Raw genomic sequence first — 26,459 nt, 5'->3', positions numbered from 1 at the left:
GTTACACATTTGTTTGCAGTATGGAGGAACAGCCATAGTACAGTCCACATACAAAACACCATAACACTTGTACATATCCCAAATGCCCCAGTGGTAAAACCACTGACTGTGTCGTGCATGTTCCCAGTTCCACGACCTGCAAGGGCTGTTACGTAATTCTGATGGAACGAATAATGGATGTTGGATGCAGGTCATTAGAGCATGTTTAAGCACATGTTAGCGGCTTTATGCACTGGCAAGTGCCAGTAACTGTTGTTTAAACATGACTGCACGGATATGCGCAAAACAGGTCTAAGCTTTGCTGAATATCGTGCAGATCACAGTCAAAGCTGGCCAGAACAGCTGAAATCTGCATTATTCACCCTTGTAATAATAGTGCCTGCTCTGAGAGGTAAAACGACCACTGCCAGGAGCAGAACACACAACCATGTACACAATCACCTACCACTAAGCTACCTGAGATGTACCAATGGCAGGTGTGTATTGTGACAGGTTAAAACACAAAAGGGCAGAGTTCAGGAAATAGTATACACCGCCATGTACCAAATGAAAGGTATGTTCTCTCTCCCTCTCTCTCTCTCTCTCTCTCTCTATATATATATATATATATATATAGGTTCATAGGTTCATACTAGGCTATCTGCCCGAGGGCATTTACAAGCCTAGCCCATCGTTTTGTGCCACCCCTTTAGTATGGGGAACTATACCCATTATTTTGCTGTGCCTCTGTCGAGCAGTGACACTGAGGTAATCCCTGGGGTATATCTGCGATCTCCCATCCACTGGTCAAGATTTCTCTTGAACAAGGCAGCAGCGAGCCTGCTGCCACTCACATTTTTTTTTGTTCCACAGCATAGGGGTCTTTGGGTGATGATCTATCCTCCAGCACCGTCCTATTAATAGCCATGTCGAGGTTTAAGTCTCCGCCCTTGTGGCTCTGATGGATCTAGATTTTTGGGTATCAAATCTGGGTTTGACATGGCCTTGTATGTTAGGCAAAGGTCACCTCTGAGGAATAGAGCTGGAGTTCTTTCAGTCAGCATAAGACAGATTTTTGAGACCCTTTATCCTTTTGGTGAGGAACTTTGTGGCCTCTCCAGCTGCTGCAAGTGTCGGTCAGATACATCCCGAATGGGGCATTGTACTCAATCATTGGTCTGATGAGTGATGAGTAAAGGGAGACTATGACCTCCCTTGATCTAGATGAGAATCCCTTCATGATAAGGTGGGTAATGTAGAAGGTCTTCCTAACTACTTTAGCTACATGGGTGTCGAATGACAGACTACTATCAACCTGGGTCCCCAGGTCCCTGATAACTTCTTCTGTGCTCAGTGGATTGCCACCTAATTGGTAGCTAGGGGTAACCTTGTTTTTCCCAAAGGGTATGACTATGCATTTTTTGGCATTTAAAATATAGAGATAGAAAAGGTGATAGAGAGATATATGTTGATATATATGGATATACATATATCTGCAAATATATAGATAGGTTAACAACATGGACACAACCATGGAGGTACAAATAAATAGGATACTACCAAATACAGAATGCTTTACATACCAACATAAGTAATCACAAGGCTTAAAGACTGAAAGACCACAGTACCGGAACATTAGAACTGCAAGTACTATTGTTATGATGTTAAGGGACATTTAGTTATTGCTGCTGGTGCTGCGGTCCAGGTAGGTACTGTGTTTAAGTGTGTTCCTGATTGCTGTAGTGTGTGCAAGTGTGTGTTCTGAGTGCGGTGTGTGTTTTCATGGGACTGTAATGTGTGTGTGTGTGTGTGTGTGTGTGTGTGTGTGTGTGTGTGTGTGTGTGTGTGTGTGTGTGTGTGTGTGTGTGTGTGTGTGTCTGTGGGTGTGTCTGTATGCTAACTCGGAGGTAGATTATTTCAGTAGATGTGGTCATAGCCTATAGTTCTATACTTTCTACTGACCGTGGATATGTGTCGGCTTCTAAAATCCGATGTGTGTCCTGCAGATGTCTCACTATGGTCATTTGAAAAGGTGGCAACCCAAGCCAAAGAGGTTCAGTCACCAACACAACTCCAATGAGTGCAAATATCTGTGACAGAAATACACGAGACAGCTTTCATGTAGCAACATTTCATTACATACCGATGTATTTCCGGAGGGATTGAAGGATCAACATCACCTGCATGCTATATAGGAACCGATTAACAATGGCTTAATGAATAAGCCTGCAATAACCATAGTATCAGTCTACTAAATGATAGGTCTTCAGTTAGGGAAGGAGCTCTCTCACACATATGGAATATGTATAACTGCAGTCCCCACAAACCTTTATCTGCTATGTACACCCACCTACATCTCCTCCACACCCAAAACAATTGCAATACAGACTGTAATAACATCACAAACATCCACTCATTCAATGACTTCTGCAGAAGCTTTAACATACCTTGTGAGAGACACACTATAATGGTGCTATGTGAAATTGTTGCTGTTGTACTATGGAACAGACGCCAATGTTACAGGTTTTGTTCGCAATAGTCTCGTATCAGACGGTTGATATAACAGCTACACTCACATGTAGAACTACATCCTCTAGCCGTTACACACAATCCACGGGGGACATGAAGTTAAAATATCTCTGTGTCTCTCCATATAGCAGTTGCAATTCATCACAAACAACACATCCAGGCTGTCTTCCTCGAAAGTAGGGCAAAGGGACAATGCCCAAGTTGAGTATGCAATTATACCCCACTGTTGCCATGTAATTGGCTAATGGAGTAGCTGCACAGCTGATGTGCATGCAATCATCTACTCCGGAACACCAATTGGTGGCAGGATATCACATGTTACTGACATCCACGTATAAAAGGATGGCTTGTCATACATTCAAACCGTAAGTACATACGAGAAAACCGTTAAAACAGAAAAGGAATAAGACTGATATTTTCATAAACTCGGACTACTAAGAAGGTATGTAGAACACTCAGTATGTTAGTGTATGTAGTGCCTGTTCTGTATTAATTAAAGTGTACGCAATGCATATAGTGGGAAAAGGTATTATATATTGATGTATTGTTGAGCATAGTAACGCTTGTAGAAATTGTGTGTGCTTCTGTGGGCCACAAGGTAAATACCTCATGCACCACAAGGGATGCTACATAAGGACTTCAAACAGAACAATTCCACTCCAGCCGCTGTCAGTGGCATGGTTTGTCCAACAAGTACGTGCCATAACAGGGGATAGTATATGTTGATATACTGTAACAGTAGGCATATGTATGGGCGTATAACTGAGAACAACATGTCTAAGGTGGTCCTGCTGTGCAATTATGATTTGCATTATGGGATATTGTAGCAAAAATGTGAAATGTACAGTATTGTAGGTAGATATGTCTAACATTTCACATAGCATTACTGTTATATTATGCAAACATCATGTATGTCTATTGGCATGTACAATACACAATAACAGGATACATATGGCTTGTAGTCACCAGACAGTGTATCAGCATGATAGCTAAGTGAAATGGAAAAGCTAGTCAATTATCCATGCACAAAGGACATGTAATAGCTTCATAGGTTCATAGTTAGGTACTATGCTGTCTGGCCAAGTCCATTCGTAAGCCCAACTACAGTGTTTTCACTTGCGGCACCTCCCTACGTTAGTGTCCTGTGCCTGTGAACAGCAGAGCCATTTTTTTCCTGCACCTGTGTACAGTACAGCCACTACAGTGATCCCTGGCATACATGTCTGTCTCCCATCCACCTATTGAGGTATCACTTGAAGAGTGCTAGTGAGGGTCGCTGCCTGATGTACGTAGGAATCATGTTCCAAAGCATGGAGAGTGTTGGGTTCAGGAATGTATCCCTCCAGCATGTCCTAGTCATCATTGCATTTAGGTACATATCCCAGAGCATGTGGCTCTCAGTGGCTTTTGCTTATGTGGAGCATATCCATCAAAATCGTTTTGGACATGGGCCTTGTATGTTCAGCAGAGATCACCTCTGAGTATGCAGTATGCAAATGAGTACAGTTGGAGTTTCTGTAGTTGGCCTGCATACGTCATCCTTCATAGGTCAGTAATCCTCTTGGTGTCCATAGGTTCATAGGTTCATAGGTTCATACTAGGCTATCTGCCCTGGGGCATTTATAAGCCTAGCCCGATTGTGTTTGGCTTACATCACCCCTTGATTTGAGTATACTGTGCCCTTTTTAAAGTTTAGTTTACTGTGCCTCTGTCTAATAGTGACACGGAAGTAATCCCCGGGACAAACCTACGATCCCCCATCCACTCATCAAGATTCTTCTTGAAGAGAGTCAGTGAGGTGCTCTGCCTAACATGAATTGGAATTATATTCCAGAGCGAAGGGAGCCTCTGGGTTATGAATCTGTCCCTCCAGCATGTTCTATTTATTTCTGTGCTGAGGTTCAAGTCCCTCGAGCACGTGGCTCTAAGGGATTTAGATTTACTGAGGTGGAGCATGTCCATTAATTCTGGGTTGGACATAGCTTTATATGTCAGGCATAGATCGCCTCGAAGTAGGCGGTATGCAACTGAGTAGAGCTGGAGTTTTTTTAACAGAGCAGCATATGGCATCTGTTTGAGTCCCTTGATCCTCCTGGTGAGGTACTTTTGGGGTCTTTCTAATTGCTGCAGGTGTCGGGTAATGTACATCCCAAAGGGGGCATTGTATTCTATGATGGGGCTGATGAAGGATGAATAAAGGGGCACAATTACCTCTCTTGATCTAGATGTGAATCCTTTCATGATGAGGTGGGCTATGTAGAAGGTCTTTCTAACCACTTTGGGAATGTGGTTGTCAAAGGAGAGATTGCTATCAACTTTGGTCCCCAGATCCCTAATTACTTTCTCTGTACTTAATGGGTTACCACATATGTGGTAATTTGTGGGCACATTGTTTTTGCCAAAGGGTATGACTATACACTTTTTGGCATTTAGCTTTAGACCATGGCTCTAGCACCAGTTATCCGTCTCTGCGAGACCTTTTTGAAGGATGTTTGTGTCAGCTAGAGTCAATTATGGTGCCCAGTTTGCAGTCATCTGTGAACCTGGTGAGCCATAGTCCTCCCACGTTGGCCTGTACCTCAGAAAAGTAAATGCTGAACAAGAGAGGTCCCAGGACAGAACCTTGTGGTACACCACTTGTGACCGGTTTTGAGTCTAACATGGCTCCAGCAACTCTGACTCTGTGGGTTCTGTCTTTGAGCCAGTTTGTGACCCATCTTGTGACATAGGGGTTTATATTTAGGCTGGATAGCTTATCTATGATGCCCGAGTGGGGTATTGTGTCAAATGCCTTTGTGAGGTCCAGATAGGCTGTGTGGACTACCTTCCCTTCATCTATGGCCTTGGTGACTGTTTCAAAGAAGTCGACCAGGTTCAAAAGGCAGGATCTGCCCTTGACAAAGCCAAACTGGGTAGGATCTAGTGTCTGTAGGTCCCCAATGTCTTTGTTTATGAGTTCAATGATGATCCTCTCCATAGCCTTGCAGACTAGGCTAGTCAGGCTTATGGGGTGATAGTTTCCAGGGTCCGCAGAGGTGCCACCTTTGTGGAGTGGGGCCACTGTTGCTGTACGCCATTCTTTGGAAACATATCCTGTAGTGAGGCTGAGATTGTACAGCAGTTTTACTTGAGGGATTAGTTCTTCTTGGAGTTCATGTAGGATGCATCCGGGACGCCATCTGGTCCCATGGAAGCAGTGTTTTTTGCTTTGGAGAGGGCGGCCTTCACCTGAGCATCAGAGATGTTTGGGAGGCTGCACTCTGCCGGGATAGATACTTGCTCTTTTTGGGGGGAGGGGGTGGAGAAGTTTGCACTGAACCTGTCTGCCAGGATATTGGCGATGTCTGTTTGTTCAGTGTATTTTTTGTCGTTTAGAATCAACTCAGAACAAGTCTGGGAGTTGCATCCCAGGTTCTTAACACAACTGAAAAAAGCCTTATGATTGTCTTTAGTGTCCTATGCAATTTTTCTCTCAAAGCTGGCCTTGGAGGATTTTATGAGGGATCATAATTTTTTGCTAGTACTGATCAGAGATGCCTTTCCTTTTAGGGATTTTGCTCTATCATGTAGTAGCTTCCTCCTTCTGTTGTACAGTTTATTTATGGCTGGGGTCCACCAGACTGGACTCCTGCCTTTGGATGATTGGGTCTTGATTTTGTTTGGGATAGCATGATCCATGCATTCCTGGAGATGTCTGTAGAATGCATTTATATAGGATTCTGCAGTTTGGGCCGTAGTTTCCACTGGCCCTGGGGCCTTGAAGGATTCGACTTTGGTTTTGAGAAGTGTGACGATCGCTTTTGAGGAGTTTTTCACTGTGGTTTTCTGGGCTGGGGATGGGGTCGGGATGTGGATATCCAGTGAAATTAATTTATGGTCTTATCTTACCAATAAGGGATATACTTCTGGTATGGAGCATAGAATCCCCATGTTGGTAATGATCAGGTCTAGTATGTTTTCCCCTCTTGTGGGAGTGGTGACTAGTTGTTCCATAGCATTTGAGTTTATAAATTCCAGGAACCTTTGGGCTAAGGTGCTGGGGCTTGAGTAATGCTCTCAGTCTATGTTTGGGTAGTTGAAGTCACCCAATATAATGGTGTTCGGAGAGATCTTCATGTTCTCCAATGTTTACAGGAAAGCCGAGTGGGATTCCGGACTTTGAGAGGGTGGTCTGTAGGATGCTATAAACTGAAAAGCAGTCTTGCGCGCTGTCAGTTGCACATGGATGGTCTCCGATGCCGTGCAATGCCACTAACCTGGAGGTGTGGATATCCTTGATAAATATGGAAACTCCCCTCCTTTTGTGGTTCAGTCTGGGTTTTGGGGCCGAAAAGCATGATATGAAGTATAACATGGTAGTGCTGGGGTGCTCTCTGGAGCCTTGAACCAGGTTTCTGTCACTGCTCAGATATCGATGTTCTCCATACTGAGGAGAGCTTGAGTGCATGCATCTTGAGGTTAAGACTTCTGGCATTTAGCAGCATTGCCCTTAGTTTCTTGTTCCTTGTGCTGTCTATGGAGGTGGGTTTGACTTTTCAGCCCTGCCTAAAAAAGGCACTATGGGGGTGGCAAGAGCCTTTGCCAATATCCGAAAGCCCAGGGATGACAGGTGCAAGCCGTCCCTAAACAACGTGGCTTGTCGAGCATGTCATCCCAGGCTGACAGACACTGGATCCCCTTTGAATGGCACCAAAAATTTAGCCAATTGTTAAAATCGATCATTATGACTTTATACTGTGGCATCATTCTAGGTGAGGGTAAGATGCTGCTTAAGGTCAGGGTCATACCGGCCTGGGCTACATGATCACTGAGCTCCTTTATGTCTCTTTTCATGTAGTCGAAGGAGGTACGTCTCAGGTCATTCACACCAGCATGTACAATGACTGAGTCATATTTGTATTTCTTTGGAGTGACCTGAGTGCTTGCGTTATGTGGCAGATCCTAGCGCCCGACAGGCAGCTCACTGTGACCTTCTCTTTATTCAGCCTGGTGAGCGGGACGTCAGTGTGTCTGACAATAGAGTCACCTATTACAAGAGTATCAGGTGGGTTATTCAGCCTTAAGGACTTTGACTGCTTGGCACACTGACTTTGTGTGCTATGTGTTGTACGTGTTTTGTTTTGGGGTAGCGCTTGCTTGGATGTCTGCTTTGGAGGTCTCTGTTGCTTAGGTAGATTTTTATTTAGAGCCTCCGAGTATGTTTTTGTGTTTTTATGTGTTTGGTTCGCTGTTGTGGTGGGACTATGTGATACTGGATTTGTGTTGTGTGAGGTTACCTTCTCCTCCTGACTGGTTACACCAGTTTTGAGATGAGAGAGCTCAGCCTCCAGTTTGGCTATATGGTTGCATCTCTCACATATATTTGAACCTGTTTGGAGGAGGAGAGGGTTGTCCGTGTGCATGAGACAGTTGTAACATTGCCTCAAAATTCCCAGATTCACCAGCTGGACTGGAGAGGAAACCATTGACTGACCTTTGGACATGCTAGAGTAATATAGGGAACTGAATTAAAATGGACCAATAGGGGACAAGGTAATCGTAGAGAGTATAAGAGTAAGTAGTGCTTATGGTTTATTAGTGCTAACTTGTAAGATTACTTATTTGGACCAGTGAGTGGCCTTAGAATGAGAATATGGTGTTTAATTTGAGAGATAGAGCAGTTCTAAGGGGAAAAAGTGAAGAGCAGACTTTGTGGAGCCAGGAATAGTTTAAATCCAATTAGGCGGCGCTGCCCGATGTTGCACTATGCGCAAAAATGCGCAAAACTGCACAAAAGAGGGTTTTAAGAGGGAGATTAAGGAGTTTGGAATTGACCCAAAATGGTCAATAAAACTACAGTTTCAAGGCAGTAACCACTCCCACAGGGGCAGGCAGGCTGCTCAATGTTTATCACTGCCACTGATGAACACAGAGACTTCCCTTTAGCCCAGGCAAACAATGGCCTCCAAGAAACTTACAAACAGTTCAGAACAGCAAATCTGTAACTGAACTTTTCTAAATCTCAGAAAAGTGGGAAAAAAGCAAGATTCTTTTGTTTTTTTTTTGTTTTTTTAAGGAAAGCAGAGGTTCACAAGTATCAACAAGTTAGAACAGTGCAGTAAATGACCCCACACTTGAGTGCTAGGCCAGAGACAGATAAAATGCAAGTTTTAAGAGAAAAACGATTTTAAAAATAAATGCAGGCAGGAAATTCAGTAATCAGCACTAGGTTGTGTTCTAAATGCAGTTACCAACACAGAAATCAAGTTTAACAAGCCAGAAAATGCTCAAAAGTAGGCGGCAATGCAAAAAAACTTAACAAATAATCTGAAGCAAAATACTTAAAATCTCAAAAGTGGCTCCTTTCTTCTCTCAGCATTTTCTCCTCTTGGTGGGTGCTTCACCAACAGCCAACAAGTCTGAAAAGATGCCAAAACCACGAGGCAATTGGGTTTTAAGAGAGGGAGATCAAGGAGTTTGGAATTGACCCAAAATGGCCAATAAAACTACAGTTTCAAGGCAGTAACCACTCCCACAGAGGCAGGCAAGTTGCTCAATGTTTATCACTGCCACTGATGAACACATAGACTTCCCTTTAGCCCAAGCAAACAATGGCCTCCAAGAAACTTACAAGCAGTTCAGAACAGCAAATCTGTAACTGAACTTTTTTAAATCTCAGAAAAGTGGGAAAAAAGCAAGATGTTTTTTTTTTTTTTTTTTTAAGGAAAGCAGAGGTTCACAAGTATCAACAAGTTAGAACAGTGCAGTAAATGACCCCACACTTGAGTGCTAGGCCAGACAGATAAAATGCAAGTTTTAAGAAAAAAACGATTTTAAAAATAAGTGCAGGCAGGAAATTCAGTAATCTGCTCTAGGTTGTGTTCTAAATACAGTTACCAACACAGAAATCAAGTTTAACAAGCCAGAAAATGCTCAAAAGTAGATGGCAATGCAGAAAAACTTAACAAATAATCTGAAGCAAAATACTTAAAATCTCAAAAGTGGCTCCTTTCTTCTCTCAGCGTTATATGGTGTGATAATGTTGTGGTATTCAAAGCCGTTGCTGTTGTCTCGTAAGGTACATCCTAAATGGGGTGTTGTACCTTTTAACATGTTTAATAAGTCATGAGTAGAAAGGTACAATGGCTGCCTTTGTTCTGGCTACAAACCCATTAAAGATTAGGGTGGCCACATAGAAGGATATCCATGTCACCTTGGAAATATGGTTATCAAAGGAGTGGTTGTTATCTACTTGTGTTCTAAGATCCCTTATAATGTCTTATGTATGTAGGGGACTACCCCCAAAGGGGATGTCTATGCACCTTGTGGCATGCAGCTTGAGGCCATGTTATTGACACCAGGTATCCGTCACAGTGACACCCTTATGGAGGGTGTCTGTATCAGCTGGTGAATCAGTCATGGCCCTTAGTTTGCAGTCATCTGCAAACCTATTCAGGGTAAGTCCTTCTGTGCTAGCCTGTACCTCAGAGAAGCATATACCGAACATGAGGGGCCCTATGACCGAGGACTGGGGTACGTCAATTGTAACTGATTTACAGTAGGAACAAGGGCATGCTACCCTCACTGTGTGGGTTCTGTCCGTGAGCTACTTTGCATAACATCTCGTGACATAGGGGTTGATGTGCAGGTGGATGTGTATGTTGACAAAACCAGAATGGGGAACTGTGTTGAAAGCCATTGAGAGGACAACGTAGGCTGTGTGGACCTCCTTACCCCCATCTACTACCTTGGTAACTGTCTCAAAGGACTCCACCAGGTTTAGGAGTCATGGTCTGGCCCTAACAAATCCAAACTGGGTGGTATCAAAGGTTTGGAGGCCACCAATGTCTCTGTGAATGAGATCCATGATGATGTGCTCCATAGCCTTGCAGAACAGTCTAGTCAGGCGTATAGGGCAATTGTTCCTCTGGTCCATTGTGGCTCCACCTTTGTGGAGTGTGATAGCTGTTGCTGTGTGCCATTCAGGGGCCACAATGCCTGGTGCAAGGCTATTAGTGAATTTGGTGCCCAAGTGGGGAGCCATTTCATTCTGAAGTTTGTGTAAATCGCAGCCTGGGATGTTGTACGGTCACATGGATTCTGTGTTCCTGGCTTTAGAGAGTGCAGCTTGGAACTCCGTAGTTGTGACCCCAGGGACTCTGCATTGTTCCTGTATGGATTTGGGCCCTTTAGGGTGTGAGAGAGGGGTGTAAAGTTAATAATGAACCTATCTGCCAGGATGTTGCCAATATCAGTCGATTCTGTAATGTTCATGCCTAACCACTGTATGTCAGAGCAGATGTGGGTATCGCCATCGAGAGTAGTGACATACCTCCAGAATGCTTTGTGGTAGTCCTTGGAATGAGTCACAGTAATGTTTACGTAGCTAGCTTTGGAGGATGTGATAAGGGATCTCAGATTTCTACTGAGGCTGACCAGGGAGCTACCCCACCCATGGGATTGCACTCTACTTTGCAACAGTCTCCTCCTTCTGTTGCACATTATGTCCATGGCAGAGGACCCCCAGAGTTACATCCATTTTCTGGTGGGTACCATCATGGCTCTGTTTGGGATAGCATGATCCATGCAGTCATGTAAGTGCTAATTAAGTGCAGTTGTGTATGATTCAGCGTTTGTAACTATATTGTCCATCTGCACGGGTGTCTTGACGTTTACTACTGCTGTCATAAGAAGCCTGAAGTTGGCTTTGTAGAAATATCGTACTGTGCTTTCATCGAAGGGTGTGGTGCCGGGATGTGGATAACAAGGGTGATTAGCATACATTCGGATCTGACCAACGAGGGGATAACCCCAGGTGTGGAACACCAGTCACACATGTTGGTAATGTCCAGGTCTAGGATATTGTTGGCCCTGGTGGTGGTGTGGATAGGTTGATCCAGCCGATTGGAGGTTATGAATCCCAGAAAGCATTGGCCTAATGTGTCAGTACATGAGTAGGTATCCCAGTTAAGTGTGGGGTAGTGTCAGTCGCACATCAGTAGTTCCTGTTTGAACCCTACTTTCCAGTACACCAAGAAGTGAGGGCCATTAACCGTGGGGTATGTTGTGGAATCTGTAGCAAGCTACAATTTGTATAGCAGTTATGGCCACAGTTAGTTGCACTTGGATTACCTCTGATGCATTGTGCTAAGCAACCAGCCTGGAGGTGTGTATATCCTTGGGAAATATGGAGACACTTCTGCCATGGGTGTTCCGGTCCTGGTTACATGTCTGAAAGGTATGGTCTGAGTAATAGCCTGTTAGTGCAGGGTGCTTTCAGGAGCCTAGAAGCAGGTCCCAGTCACTGCAGAGATATCAAAGTGGTCCATTATAAGGAGTGCCTCAGGTGAGTGCATTTGAGATGAAGATGTCAAGCATTGAGTAACATTACCCTCAGGTTTTGCTTGCGTGTTCCTGTTATGGTGGTGAATATGTTATTTTAACTGTGCCTAAAACAGGCACTATAGGAGCAGCAACAGCCTTAGACATTACCCGTAATCCCAGGGCCAACAGGTGCATGTCATGTGTGCCAAAGCATCGTGTTCTGTCGACTATGTCATTCAAAGCAGACAGATACTGGATACCCTTGGAATGACACCAGAATCATAGCCAACTGTTGAAGTGAATAATTCAGTCATTGTACTGCGTTATGAGTCTGGACGAATGCAGAATTCTTCTCAGGGCTAGGGCGATACCTGCCTGGGCTACAAGATTGGAGAGCTATTGCATGTCTCTGTACATGTAGTCCAGGAAGTTACATCTCAGGGCATTCACACTAACATGGAGAATGACAGTCATATTGTACCAGTTGAGGAGTGACCTGAGTGCATAGGTTATGTTGCGGATCCTGTTACCCGACAGCCAGCTGAAAGTGACTATCACCTTGTGTAGCCTGCTGAGTGGGATATCAGTGTGACCACCTATAGAGTCACCTATGACTAGTGTGTTGGGTATGTTATATCACCCTATTGGCTATAGTTGATGGGCACACTTGAGTCTGTGGGCTATAAGTAATTGGTGTTGTTTTGGGTGATGGGGGCTGCCTGTGTTTCTGCTTCAGAGTCCTCTGTTGCCTACACAGTGTAGTATTGAGAGGCTTCGGAAATGTTGTAGTCTTACTATGTGAGGCCTGTGGTGGTGGAGATCTAGTGAGACTATGTGATGAGTGTGGTGTGGTGCAAAGGTTTAACATCCTCACATGATTGTCAGGTTCAGTCTGGGTTGGAGAGAGCATTACCTCCAGCATGGCTACATATGTGCATCTCCCACAGGTTGTAGTGTTGTATGTTAGGAGGGGAGCATTGACTGTGTACACGAGACAATTTCTATATTGCTTTATGATGCCCATATTCATCATATAGACAGGTGATAACACTGGGAATTGACATGTGGACATGCCTGAATATTTAACTATTTCTCACTAGATATGTGAGGTAAGTGTGTACAACAGCTGTTTTACTCTAAGCAAGCTGGAAATGTAAGTACAAACAGTGTTTACCAGTAGGAAATGAGTAGGATTGAGTGCTATAGTAATTAGTAGCTCATGAAGTGCTTACATGTTCTGAACAAGTGCTGAGCATGAATAAGCAATACAGATAGGGTGTCGGATAACATAAACTCACTGCCCCCCCAACAGGTACACAATCACATATCCATGAACACTACAGAGCCCTGTAACCATAACTATGATGGTACAAGGTGCACTCAGGCTGCATGTGACCTGTCCACATCCCTGGTTGTATCATACACATATGGCAAAACAGTTTGCTCTACACATACACATCATGTAAAACATATCTTCATGTCAGTCTGTGAAAACACTGAATGGTGCACACCAACAGTTATCACATCCCACAAAGTGGAGACACCACTCATAATGGGAGGCACTGCACTATTACCCTGCTGAGTCTGGTATGAAAGTCCATGAACCTTAATCAACGTATATGTTGTTAGCAGTACAGATGTAGATGACAGTACGGATGATTTCACACTGCATATCATACCTGTGACCGGTCATAGGACATCATCACTCATACTGTGTTCCACCTACACTCAGTATACTAGATGTACCTTTATATGTCACAGGAGTGTTCTGCCAGTAGCCTGTTGACAGAACCAGCACTACAAAAGGGGTCTGAGTGATATGTGCATATCACACCAGTGGCAGCTACAGTAAAAAGGGGTTAATTATTTGTACTCCCCCTTATTGTAGCCCATACCACACAGACAAATGGGAGGCATCTGCGTATGTAAGTATGTGAATGGCTATGACCTAGGAGCAATAGCTGACTCAGTGTTGTGGACAACATACAGAATGGACTTTGTGGGTGAGGTGCGTGACATATGTGCACAATCTGACAGCTGCATATTGCATTGTCACCACTAGGTTAATAACCCTGTACCCATGAACTACCAACTAGGCAGTGGTCAACATAATGGACACTGTGTGTAAGGGATGGTGCTGTGCAGTTAACCTCCCTGAGCTAGTGACATCACCAAACCTATTAGGTAGTCATAAGAGGCAACCCTAGTCATGACAGGGTGCCATCCATGAGCATGGAGATCATTGTACAGCCATACTCATCACTCAAGTGACCAACATCGGATCACATATCACCTTTAAGGGGTATTGCCCATGCTTGGATGGGCAACACCAGCCTTCACAATCCTCATCTCCACTATGCAGCATGCTGCCTACCCTGCATAAAGACATGCCCAACACTGTGATGTTGGACATGCTACACGTACATATCCTGATCTGAAATACATATGTCATGGACAGCCACCTTCCTAGTACAAGGATCGCCACATGCTGGACAGATCCTTGTGCCATACACATTACATACTCCTGCCGTACTATGCAACCCTGTCCAGCAAAGCTGCACATTTCATCTCTGTCAGACATGGTGTGATGACCGCATGGTAGATGTATCATTAATTGTCTGGATCAGTTATGTGGCATTGATTCACCTGGCTGTGGGAACATGGTTGTCGGATACAGCTAGAAAACCTTACATCCTATGCTCATACATGGCCCAGGGCAAACACACTACTACATGACCTTGGCGGTACATGCTATAGTTGATAATAATCCCTGCAAATACCATCCGGTAGCCATTGTCCCATGTGTATCACATGTGCAACACAGGCAATACATGGCAGGATGCTGAACTGCTGTACAGTGCCGTGTAGATGTATATGGCAAAACACATGCATGTAAAGGTTTCAGTGCGCATGTCTGCATTGTCACAGGTCATGTCCGTTAAGGCAGTATATGTGTTAATATGTGACATATACACAGCATCAAGGTCAACAGCATTAATGTGGACACATCCAGGCATGTTCTGATAGGTAAGAACACCAGTACAGGCAAACAGACATGCCCATATCAAGGCAGCATTCACATGGAGTATGAGCAATGTAATCAGGTGACACACATATATGGTGATAATATCCAGTCCCCACTGGGTGTCACATGTGTGTGACACAAACATGTCATTGGTGTCAGTGTCATGACGATTTGCAAAGATAACTGTTCATATGTTCTAAATGTAATACAAATGTATGTGCAGCTGTATCTCTGTGCATCCGTGAGATACTGTGACCTGTCTCCATCATTATGTCTTCCAGATATGCCTCAATCAAGACTCCCAGCTTATAACCACTTGGAGGATGAGGCCCTCATACCTTACCTCCAAGATAACTATGAGGTATTGTTCAGGGATGTGCCACAGAATGCCCAGCAGCATGATGACCTGTGGCAGGAACTTCTCAGAAGGGTTAATGATGTGGGTGGCCAAAACTGCACGTACCAGCAGGTGCGCAGACACTGCATGGACTTGATCAGACATGCGAAACAGCGTGCAAATGCAATTGCCAGGGAACAAGGTGCAACAGGTGGTGGGCCACCAACCCAACCCCCACTCATACATACCGAGGAGCTACTGGCCAACCTGTGGACACCATCAGAACAGCATCCACAAACCCTAGCTGCCATCGTGGAGGTGGGTGTCTCCCAACCACCGAGCCTGGAGTTGCCTGGTAAGTCACTACTGCACATATAACTATTATATCCCATTTAATTGCAAGTGTCACTGTACAATATGTAATGTAACATCATATGCAAGGTATGTTTACACACATGCCGCATACTATAGTATGCTACCCTGTGTATGCACACATGTGCATACTCCATAGTATATCCTATTGTACTGACAAATGTGTTAACATGCACATTGCACCCTGTAGCTGTCATACAGTCATGGATAATGATCATACTGCTGTGTCACCCCTATATAGGTACCTCGGGCATTCTGCAGACACAGCAGGCTGTTGCAGGTGAGACAGTTATAAGTATCAGGCATGTTACTGCACAGATCTATTCACCATGTGGCCAGTTAACACATGTACACATAATGTATGGTCCAGTCACGATATACAGGTTGCATCTTTAATCAATCACACTGGCTACCCATGTGCAATACGTACAAACTAAATGAAACACCGACATGAATACACAGAAACTGTCATTGCTAGATGTGTGGACAGCTGTGCATACAACGGTGGAGGTGTTGTTCAATGTGGGAATATGTACTATACATCAGAATAACACATGTGGGGTACACAAACAGTACTACACAGTGAGCTAGAGTATGGGCAGCCCACAGGATTCACCATTGTGGAATATGCCCCTGCAATGAGTGCACACATTGTGATGTACCATCTGACATGTCCATGACATATAGTGGTCTGGCTGCAACATTGTCTCACTATCCCATAAAACATACCCCACATACCAAACATACAACCCTTTGTCTGCATAACCCTGTGGACAGTGGAGTATCTGACATCTATGGGTGTATGTCATATGGGACAACACAGACATGCGAGATAGATGGCCATCACAACCATTTGGCCAACACATGTTCACACATGGCCATGGAGGATGACCAGAGACATGTAGCAACACACAGTAGATGTGATGTGTTTATGTGTACACCCTGTTGTACATTGGCTACACATGGTCCAACTATAGCCTTTGTTGAATGGTTATATAGCAGATGTGGAACACTGGACATCCTACAAGCCTGTGCACAGCTTGTGGAGGCATCACTTAATTTGACCACATAAGATGTCTTGAACATCATGACTGTGTCACAGCATGACAGTAGTCACCTGTACAGCATCCACATACATACACAGACACCACATCAGGCCACAGATACAGCACATTTCCCTTCCTGCTGTTGGACATCAATGTCAGCCATGCACCTCATGTGTGTGGTACACAGATGTCATGTTGGACATTGTATTGACAAGTCTGCCATGTGTGGACATGGTTGCCAGGCAGCTAAGAAATGTTAGCAGTTGTGCAGGGATGTCATCCGTATGTCCTTCATTGACTTGTCACACATGATACATCATGGTTTAGTGTGTATACACCTCAGTGATGTGGGTCACAATCCACAGTATTTATGTATTGTGTATGCACACAGTCATGGCTATGCACTGTGTGTGTAATCCACACTGTATAGCAATAGAGATGTCTCATGATTCTATGCAATGGCACTGTGTCTGCACTTCACACTGTATAGCAATATAGACACCTCAATATACCCTTCAATGGTCATGCACATCTGCTAAAAGTGCATTCTATCTGTAGGGCATACAGACAACACTGCAGTGTGACACCATTACACTGCTGTACATGTGTCAGGACAGCATTTTATCAAACATTTATGCATGTCAATGCACACGTCTGCAGATTACATGTCATATAACATGTTAATGTCAAGGTCATATGCCTCACATCAGCCATGTCTACTGTTAACCTGTGCTGGTCCACATGGTGTAACACAGGGATGCATGCTTACTACCATGATTGTGTGAAATGCATGGCTTCTGCTATGACACATGCTTGCTGTTGTGTGCAACCCAGGGATGTATGATAACTAGCACTATTAATGTCTGAGTTGCATGCCGTCTGCTGTATCACATGCATGTTGCATGCCTTCTGTCAAATCACATGCATGGTGTGTGTGTGTGTGTGTGTGTGTGTGTGTGTGTGTGTGTGTGTGTGTGTGTGTGTGTGTGTATCTCTATTGTAATGCAGAGTCTTTGTTTGCCTTCACAGGTGATGTAGGTGCATTGCCCTCCTGCGGTCCATCTGATGTTAGTGCCCCCACAGACTCTAGCAGTGATGATGAACATATGCTTGAGGCACAGGCAGGGTTGTCAGGGGCTGAATCTGTGCCATTGGTTGCCATTCCACCTATATCCCCCTCTTCCCCGCATGCAGTTCTCATGCCAACACATACCCCATCACCAGTGTCCATAGAGGAAGGACAGTTAACGTGTGGTAGCTTGGAACAGGAACGTGTGTTGGCTATGGAAGGTGTGTATTCACACCATGGTGTCAGTCAAATGTCTGCAAGATGTGCAGCAGAGGCATGTGGCCAGTGCTGCTCATAGGAGGACCTCTGGCTGACATGCCCCTGCAGGACAGAGCACAGCAGCTGGTGTCACCAGATGCATGTTTCAGACTGTAATGGCGGCACAGGCATGTGCTGAATGGCAGAACAGAGAAGGGCAGAGGCTTCAGAGGGCTGCTATCCATTTTTAAATGACAACATCCAGGCATTGGCAAATGCTCAACAGCAGATTGCTGAAGTTTGGACAGACAATTGGGTGACATGGTTGGAATCCTTGACTGTGGAATGACAATACTTGACCATGGCATGAAAATCCACAAGCGTGAGCTGTCTGTGCTGGTACATCTTGTAGGAGTGAGGAGTATGGCACGTGTACGTAGGCCAGCTACACCACCTGGTGCAGGTCTATGTGAGTGAGCTACCTCACATGCCCGCTCCAATAGTGCTGGTAGCAGCAGCAGTGCAGCTGGTGCTGCGCTGTCCACACCAGGACACAGCAGTCTACGTGTACATGGCCCAGTATGGTCCCAATGGGGACACGGTTCCAGTGGACATGTGTTAATCGGACAGTGCCCAATCTGTACCTCTGGCTGGTAGTGGCGCCCATGCAACCCCTGGCAAGCACAGGTCACGTGACCATGGCTGGACACTGTGAGCTGCAAATCCTGGTCTGTACAGTCTGTAGCTGTCAATAATACTCCTGTGTAGGCCGGACACATGACAGAACTGTGTGAATACATACACGCATACACCAGAAACATCTGTAGGGCACTGCAACACTCACATGCATAACAACCACACATGGCCAATTAGATCACAGGCCCTAACCCACACACATGATGTCATCCACTGGTGCAGCCTAGGCCCCTGGCAAACATTATCAACCTGTGCATATGATGATGCCTGGGCTGCATCCCTCTCATCCACACCATCAGTGCAGGGACATGCTCTTATGGTCTGATGCACAGGGTGAACAGAATAGAGGGATAAGTGTATATTACAATTATTGTGTACTGTTGACATGCAGCAGGCATACCATGTAGTACAGGTTTCAAATGCATTGTTTTATGTTCACAGTATGTGTCTTGGTAACAACTGTAACAGCATGTTGGTAATGATGCCCTGCTTCCCTCTTTAAGGTCTAATTGCATGTGCCATAAAGTACCAGTGTTTGCAGTTTCCCATGTGTAAATGTGGACTACTTAATGGCATGTATGGCAATACCAGCATGTTATATGTTGCGTTAACCTCACTGTTAGAAAGGCTGACATTCCAAAGATGTCTACACATCTACTGATCCAGGAGCATGTGAGCTGTGTACTAAGCTACAGTGGCTATAGATGTGACAACCATACCGGGTGACATCACAGGTACAGTTACATGGTGCGGGGAGTTTACATAGCGGTCTAGCTGATGTCAAGGGTAGAGGCCAGTTGATAGCATGAGGCCTCACTGTGTAGCAGTAATACACATTCACATTACAGGATGAGAACACACAAATACACACACACACACACACACACACACACACACACACACACACACACACACACACACAGGTATGCGCACACACATATTCAGACACAGTAACACACCCACACTCACAGGGTCAATGACACTGCAACACGCACACACTTGCTAGTGTTGAGGTGAGGACCCCTGCCTATGTGGTAATCACCATTACAGCACTTTGCACCCACATGATGCGACACAGAGAATGAACATATACAGGTAGTCAGTAATACCTAAGACCGATGACATCAACAGGGTAGTAGATTGCATCACCGGGAAGGGTTAGGGGTCCTATCTGATCACTATGGTAGCATAAATCCTCACTCCATGGACCAGACAGCCATACATACATGCACACACACACAAACACTGTGGAGTCCATAATTGAATGCACCTATGTCATGCACATACAGATAGCTAACATGTGTGTGATACACACACCACCCCTGCCTATGTCTTGCTTTCTACACTGTAGTATGTACAGATCTCTACAACAGTGCACAGGGGTGTGTAACAATTGGGATGTATTCCCCACCAAACATGGAATATATGGACACACAAGCCAACACACATGGCAGTACTGTGAATCAAACACCTGCTATCTTATGATACGTATGACAGACATGCAGCAGTATTGCCCACATTACAATGTGTACCGACACTACCTTTGGCAATTGTGCTGCTATATGCACACGGGAGGTCTTAAGTGTTAAGGTGTCAAGGGATTTACAGTCAGTGACACCCTGACCGCTGTGTAAGTTGTATGTCTTCACCTTCAAATAACAGAAACATAGCTTAGTGTTTGCACATGTTATGGTAGGACGGCTTGTGACCCACCACTTTTTGTACACACATACATCCATACCTGATGTACATCTTACCATACTGTCAGTATTTCACCATATACAGGTGTCAATGATGGGGCTGCATTGCAACTGCATGTTGTAGTAAGACACAGATCAACTGCAAACATCAGCTACTGCACACGCATGGTAGCTGAATGCACAACACTACATGTACATGTGTGTAGGTCCTACATTTCTGTCATTTAGCCATGTTTGTAGGCATTGCAATTGGTGGACATATGTGATGACATACGTGACACATAGACTGTTGTATGATATGATAGTTGTCATGGGTAACCAGTACAGAGGGAATGCTAACTCAGTCAACATTGCTATCACACCTTATGTACTGTTAGCAGTCAACAGCCATGGACCTACCTTCCATGTGCATGTGTGTAATTGCTGTAGCCACTTGTCTGCATGAAGGACAGCAACAGCTATGCTATGTACATATGTGTTGTGTGTGTGTGGGGCATGTACATATCCACAGCAGGTACATGTATGTCATATCCAAATGTGAGTGTGTTTACTGGTGTACAGCAACAGTTATCTCTTACAGCTGTATATGACCCAGGGCCCCTGTTATGTGTACAGCCAACCTGGTTATCAACAGTGGTATCACTGCATTGCATAACACATGATGGAACCATGTCAGTACATGGGTAGTCTGCACAGTTGCTGTAGAGCTAGGTACTGGCCACTGGTCATGGGTAACATGGTGTTGTACTAATGTATGTTCTGCCACATATATGGATGTGTGTCGCTGGTCCAAGGACATGGTGATGTCTGAGGGCTACATCCTAGAATGTGACTTTTGACACTGTCATCTGCACCTGACACATCTATGATTGCTTTTGAGAGTGCACTGGTCAGTACATGTGAGTGTGTGAGTGGCCTTCATGTATGTGGGGACACTACCACCTGGAGCGGTCCATAACGGTGTTATGGCCCACATGTCTGTATCTGAGGTATACAGTGGTAGTGCTATTGTGCACAACTGAGCCTTAAGCCAGGTGTTCCTCACTGCACAGATATCAGTATTCCCCATTGTTGGATCTAGATTGGCAGCTGTGATTACGAACGCTATACATCTAGCATTATTTAGCATACACATACAATGCAGTTGTCCTCTAGGTGTCAGGGTGTTTACCTGGTCTCAGGACATTCGTCTATGAATGGTACTATATGGGCGAAGTAGCCACTCCAGGCAGGGCATCACCATGGGTGGTATTAGTGTGCCAGGTTTAGATTGGTACATCTAAGGTGATGGACAGCAGCAGACATTGTGTAGAAGACTGGTGTCAGATATATGTAGTGCAGCGTTCATGCTAACAATGATGACTAGTGACACACTGTGCCCTTCCGTGTTTAGAATCAGAGTGCATACAAAACAGCCCTTCGCTACTAAGTGTGTGTGCATGCCCAGTATGCCGTTGTGCAGATGGACACATGGTGCATTCCAAATGGACGTGTGCTACTAAGTGTTTGAGCATGCGCAGTGACACCTTGTGTTGGTTATGTGCCTCTATGTTTATGGGCATGACCATTGTAATCCTGTATAGCGATAGTGGTCATCCAGGCAACAGATGGCCATACCCCACTTCTGGATGGATTCCTACATTGAGCACACTGTTTCCCAGGTATGTACATTATAACTGCCAGCATCCATGTTAATGTCCACATTCCTAGAAGGTCACATTGACTGTCTTGAAAGGTGTCATGTCTGTGGCGCGTCTCGTATGTATGTAGTGTTGTAATAGTGGTCCATTGATAGGCAGTTGTCCTGCTCACACCACTGGTGTGTATTTGTCTCCGTCTGCCTTGGGACAGTACTATGCTTTTAGACTGCTCACACTCCATACAATCCCTATCAGCGTCTGTTCCATTGTTGATGATGTCACCCACCTAGAATTATGCCTCTGGGAGTGATGTGATCCAGTAATCTTGGTAGCGCGTTCTGTAACTGTGTAATGCTGTAGTGTGATAAGGTAGTTAGGTCTATGTTCTAATCCCAGCCATGCTAATTGTTTGTGTGTGTGTGTGATTCCATCTGCCTGGTGACAGAATAATGCTTTTAGACTGCTCACTCTCCATAAATCCCTATCGGTGTCTGTTCCATTGTTGATGATGTCACCCACCTAGAAGTATGCCTCTGTGAGTGCTGTGATCCAGTAATCTCGGTAGCGTGTTCTGTAACTGTGTAATGCTGTGGTGTGATAAGATAGGCAGGTCTATGTTCTAATCCCAGCCATGCCAATTGTGTGTGTGTGTGTGTGTGTGTGTGTGTGTGTGTGTGTGTGTGTGTGTGTGTGTTTGTGTGTGTGTGTGCATGTGTGTGTGTTTCCATCTGACTGGGGACAGAGTAATGCTTTAGACTGCTCAGTCTTCATACAATCCCTATTGGTGTCTTTTCCATTGCTGATGATGTCACCCACCTAGAAGTATGCCTCTAGGAGTGCTGTGATCCAGTAATCTCGGTAGCGCATTCTGTAACTGTGTAATGCTGTAGAATAGACAGGTAGGTGCTCTATTCCAAGGCATGACAGGTGTGTGTGTTTGGCAGTCATATCCTATGTGATGGTATCTGTGAGTGGCTAGCTCCAGGATTTGTTGAGCGTGTTTTGTTGTTTTCCTATATAGTGTCCACAAATGTCACAATTGCCCAAGAGACTGGGTTGGCAAGACATACACATACATTCGCCAATAGGTCTGGTGAGTAAATGTCAGTAGCCCTACTCTTACCCTTAATACAGTCTGACCCATGTGATGCAACAAAACACACTTGCCATGATAGTAACACCAGTACATAATGCAGGAGGCACATGTGGTTTCCTTTTCATTCTTGTCTACTGCTGTGGTGTCATGTGGTCCGCTGTTGTGATATATACTCTATATCTATGTATGTGTGTGTATATGTATATATGCGTGTGTGTGTGTGTATAATATATATGTATTATATTTATATATATATATATATATATATATATATATATATATATATATATATATATATATATATATATATATATATATATATATATATATATATCTATGTGGACATTAGCACACATAAATCTACATGATGGAATACATGTCCTATACTATTGAATGCCTATTCTGGATGATCTGTACGTGATTATCTCGGATGTATGTATATCTGCCATGGCTTAGTGGTGAAGCACATCGTCTGTGGTGTGCAGGGTTCGAGTCATGTAGAGACCAATTATTTTGTTGCTGGGAAGAACAAGGGACATTGAATACGGTGATAGTAAGGCACTTTTAACCAGTTGTGTGCAGATCTGCGTGACAGTAAGCAGTGGTTATTATTTTGGAGGCTCATTATGGGTCATATAACTATGCATTAGAAGACAATACTATGCAAATGAGGTTGAAAATAGTGAATCCCATTTATCCCCAGGGTGTGATGCAGATCCCAAGAGTGCATGTGTATAGATAGCTGGGTGCAGGACTCGAATATAGGTGAAAGCATGGGGGGTGTCAGGCATACTGTACGTACATTGGAGCCCTGTGTCTCGGGATTGCTCCTGCCTTAGCATGCCTAAGCTTGCGGTGTGTCTATACCTGCCTAGTGAAATTGGGAGGGACAACAGCAGTAGTAGAGTAGTCAAGGTGAGCAGGCTGCGCAAACAGGTGATAATTAGTACATTCAGCAGATTACATGCCCAGCCCAGCCCAGAACACTACAGTAAAGTGAGCAAGCACCATACACACATTTTTTCCACACTCGACACCACCGGTATATACATGCGGGGACATTTCTCGAAACAATCCAACCAAATGAGAAGGGCTCCAGCAGGCAGCATAGACCAACATGTGCAGGAGGCTGAGGGTGGTGAGGATGTGAATGCTGCCAAACAACCCTCAGTGAGGATACAGAGAAGACTTTACAGATGCAGAGTAACCTACCAGGGGCTACATGAGCTGGAGATAGTGGAGCGCTATGGGGTGGACAGAGACCTCCTACAGCAGATTGTTGAGCTGTGCCAGCCACACCTGACACATCAAACAGGCTGAGGGAAATCCATCCCAGTGGATACCAAGGTATGTGTAGGCCTAGGTATACTAGCCACAGGTACCTCCCAAAGCACAACTGGGGATATCATGGGGATCTCACAGGCATCTGCATCCAGAGTATTGCACCAGTTCCTAGATGCCATGTCATGACATGCCAGTGAGCACGTACATGTCCTCAACACACGTGAGGTGATGACCAGCAATATGCGTCTCTTTCACCAAATGACAGACTACCCTGGGGTAGTGGGTGCTATAGCCTGCACGCACATATGCATCAAAGCACCACCCGGTGAGTGGGGTAGGGTCTACATTAACCACAGGGGCATCCCCTCCATCAACTGATATGCGATGCCCAGGGAATTATACTGAATATGTGTGCTGGCTGCCCTGGAAGCTATGACGATTCTGATATATGGCATCTGATGCAGCTGTACCACACCTTTGCCAATATGGACATCCCCTACAGTCACCTAGTGGGGGATGGTGGGTAACCACTGGAGCCGTGGCTGATGACACCCATCAGCAATGCACACACACCTGAACAACTATGCCATAATGAGGCACACGCACAGGCAAGACATATAACTGAGCATGTGTATGGGATGCTCAGGTCAAGTTTCCGGTGTCTGGACACATCCGGTATAGCCTTGCAGTATTCACCAGCTACATGCACCCAAATTGTTATTGTATGTGCTATGCTACACAATATGATCCTGCGGAAACAGTTGCAGCAGGAACAGCATGGGGCAGGGCCACATAGCCCCCCATCAATGCCAATGCTTGTACAGGCACAGTGTGACTCAGAGGAGGAACTACCTGAGCTGGACCCAGTAGGCAAAAGGAGGTGTGCACAGTATGACCTGCCCTTGGCAGAAAGGCGACGCATGGCATATGCACCGACACAGTAGGTACCCAGGGAATTTCACCCTCTCTGACTCGTACAGACAGTAAAATGGATGACAAACATGACACTACCTGTGCTCAGCCATGTATAGGAAGTGCACTGTGTGCATCCGACATAGGCAGCCCTCCAACACCATCCTCAGGTCTGGCACACCCTCAAGGTAAGTCAATCGACCTACCAATTGGCAGTTGTATTAGAATGTGTTTTTACCTGTAGCTATGGTATGGATGTGAGCATGCAAGGGAATTTGGTGGCCGAATGTTAGACAGCGGACAGTACACATCCATAGCGGCACCATGACATCCATAGCACATACCAAGGTCACAATAGTAGCCAGTAGTACACAAGGTGTCCTAACCCACTGCAGGTTATGGGCTGAACATCATGTGTGTCCATACAGCCCACACAAGTCTCAAACAGCTGGACAGGTGTAGACCAATACAGACAAATGCTGTACAATGGCCTCTGGATATGCCCAATGGATGACCCCACCCCCACCACAGACACACAGACTACAGCAGGCCAGGCAGTTGGGTGTAGGTTGTGAAGGCTAGGACATCTGAAACCAATATGCTGGTAATTAAAGCTAGGATCTGAAGTACACTGGTATGCCTCTAGCCAGCACATTAGGTAGGTCCACACACTGAAATGGAGTACCTGGCATACCAGTACAGTAGTAGCAAAAGTGTACAACTGTTAGCTGTGCCCCCCTTCCAATGTACACATGTAACAGTCATGTGTGCCACCCCCATTGCTGTGTAGGAATGTGGATACAGTTGGATGTCCTCACATGCTGTGCAGAAATGTAGCAACAGTCAGTGCCACATGACCAATGGATACCCTGCAGACACAGCATGCCACCTGTCAGTGTATAACGCAGGGGTCGGCACCACAGTACTGACTACCTGGACATGTAACACATGCGATCCAGTTGAACATACTGGGTATGCTCAAACACATGAAGGTATGACGGTAATGTCAGTCAACAACAGGCATAATGGTCATACTGGGCATGCTCACACACTTAAACACAAGACGGCCAGGTCTGCAAACACCAGTAGTCTGCACATATCTGCCAGTACATTGCTATACTGTTGGATGACTGTGCTGTATAGTATGTGTGTGGTACTGTCTATTGTCTGTATATATGCCATGGTGTATTGGTAATTCAGATTAGCTGTGTGCACAGGGTGTTGCTACCAACACTTGCAAAGTACGGTTCTTTGTTTGCGGCCTGAACAAGGC

This window comes from Protopterus annectens, chromosome 4.part1, assembly GCF_019279795.1.
Source record: "Protopterus annectens isolate FY-2018-M chromosome 4.part1, PAN1.0, whole genome shotgun sequence".
NCBI classification, from domain to species: Eukaryota; Metazoa; Chordata; order Ceratodontiformes; family Protopteridae; genus Protopterus; species Protopterus annectens.
This window is presented reverse-complemented; position numbering follows the sequence as displayed.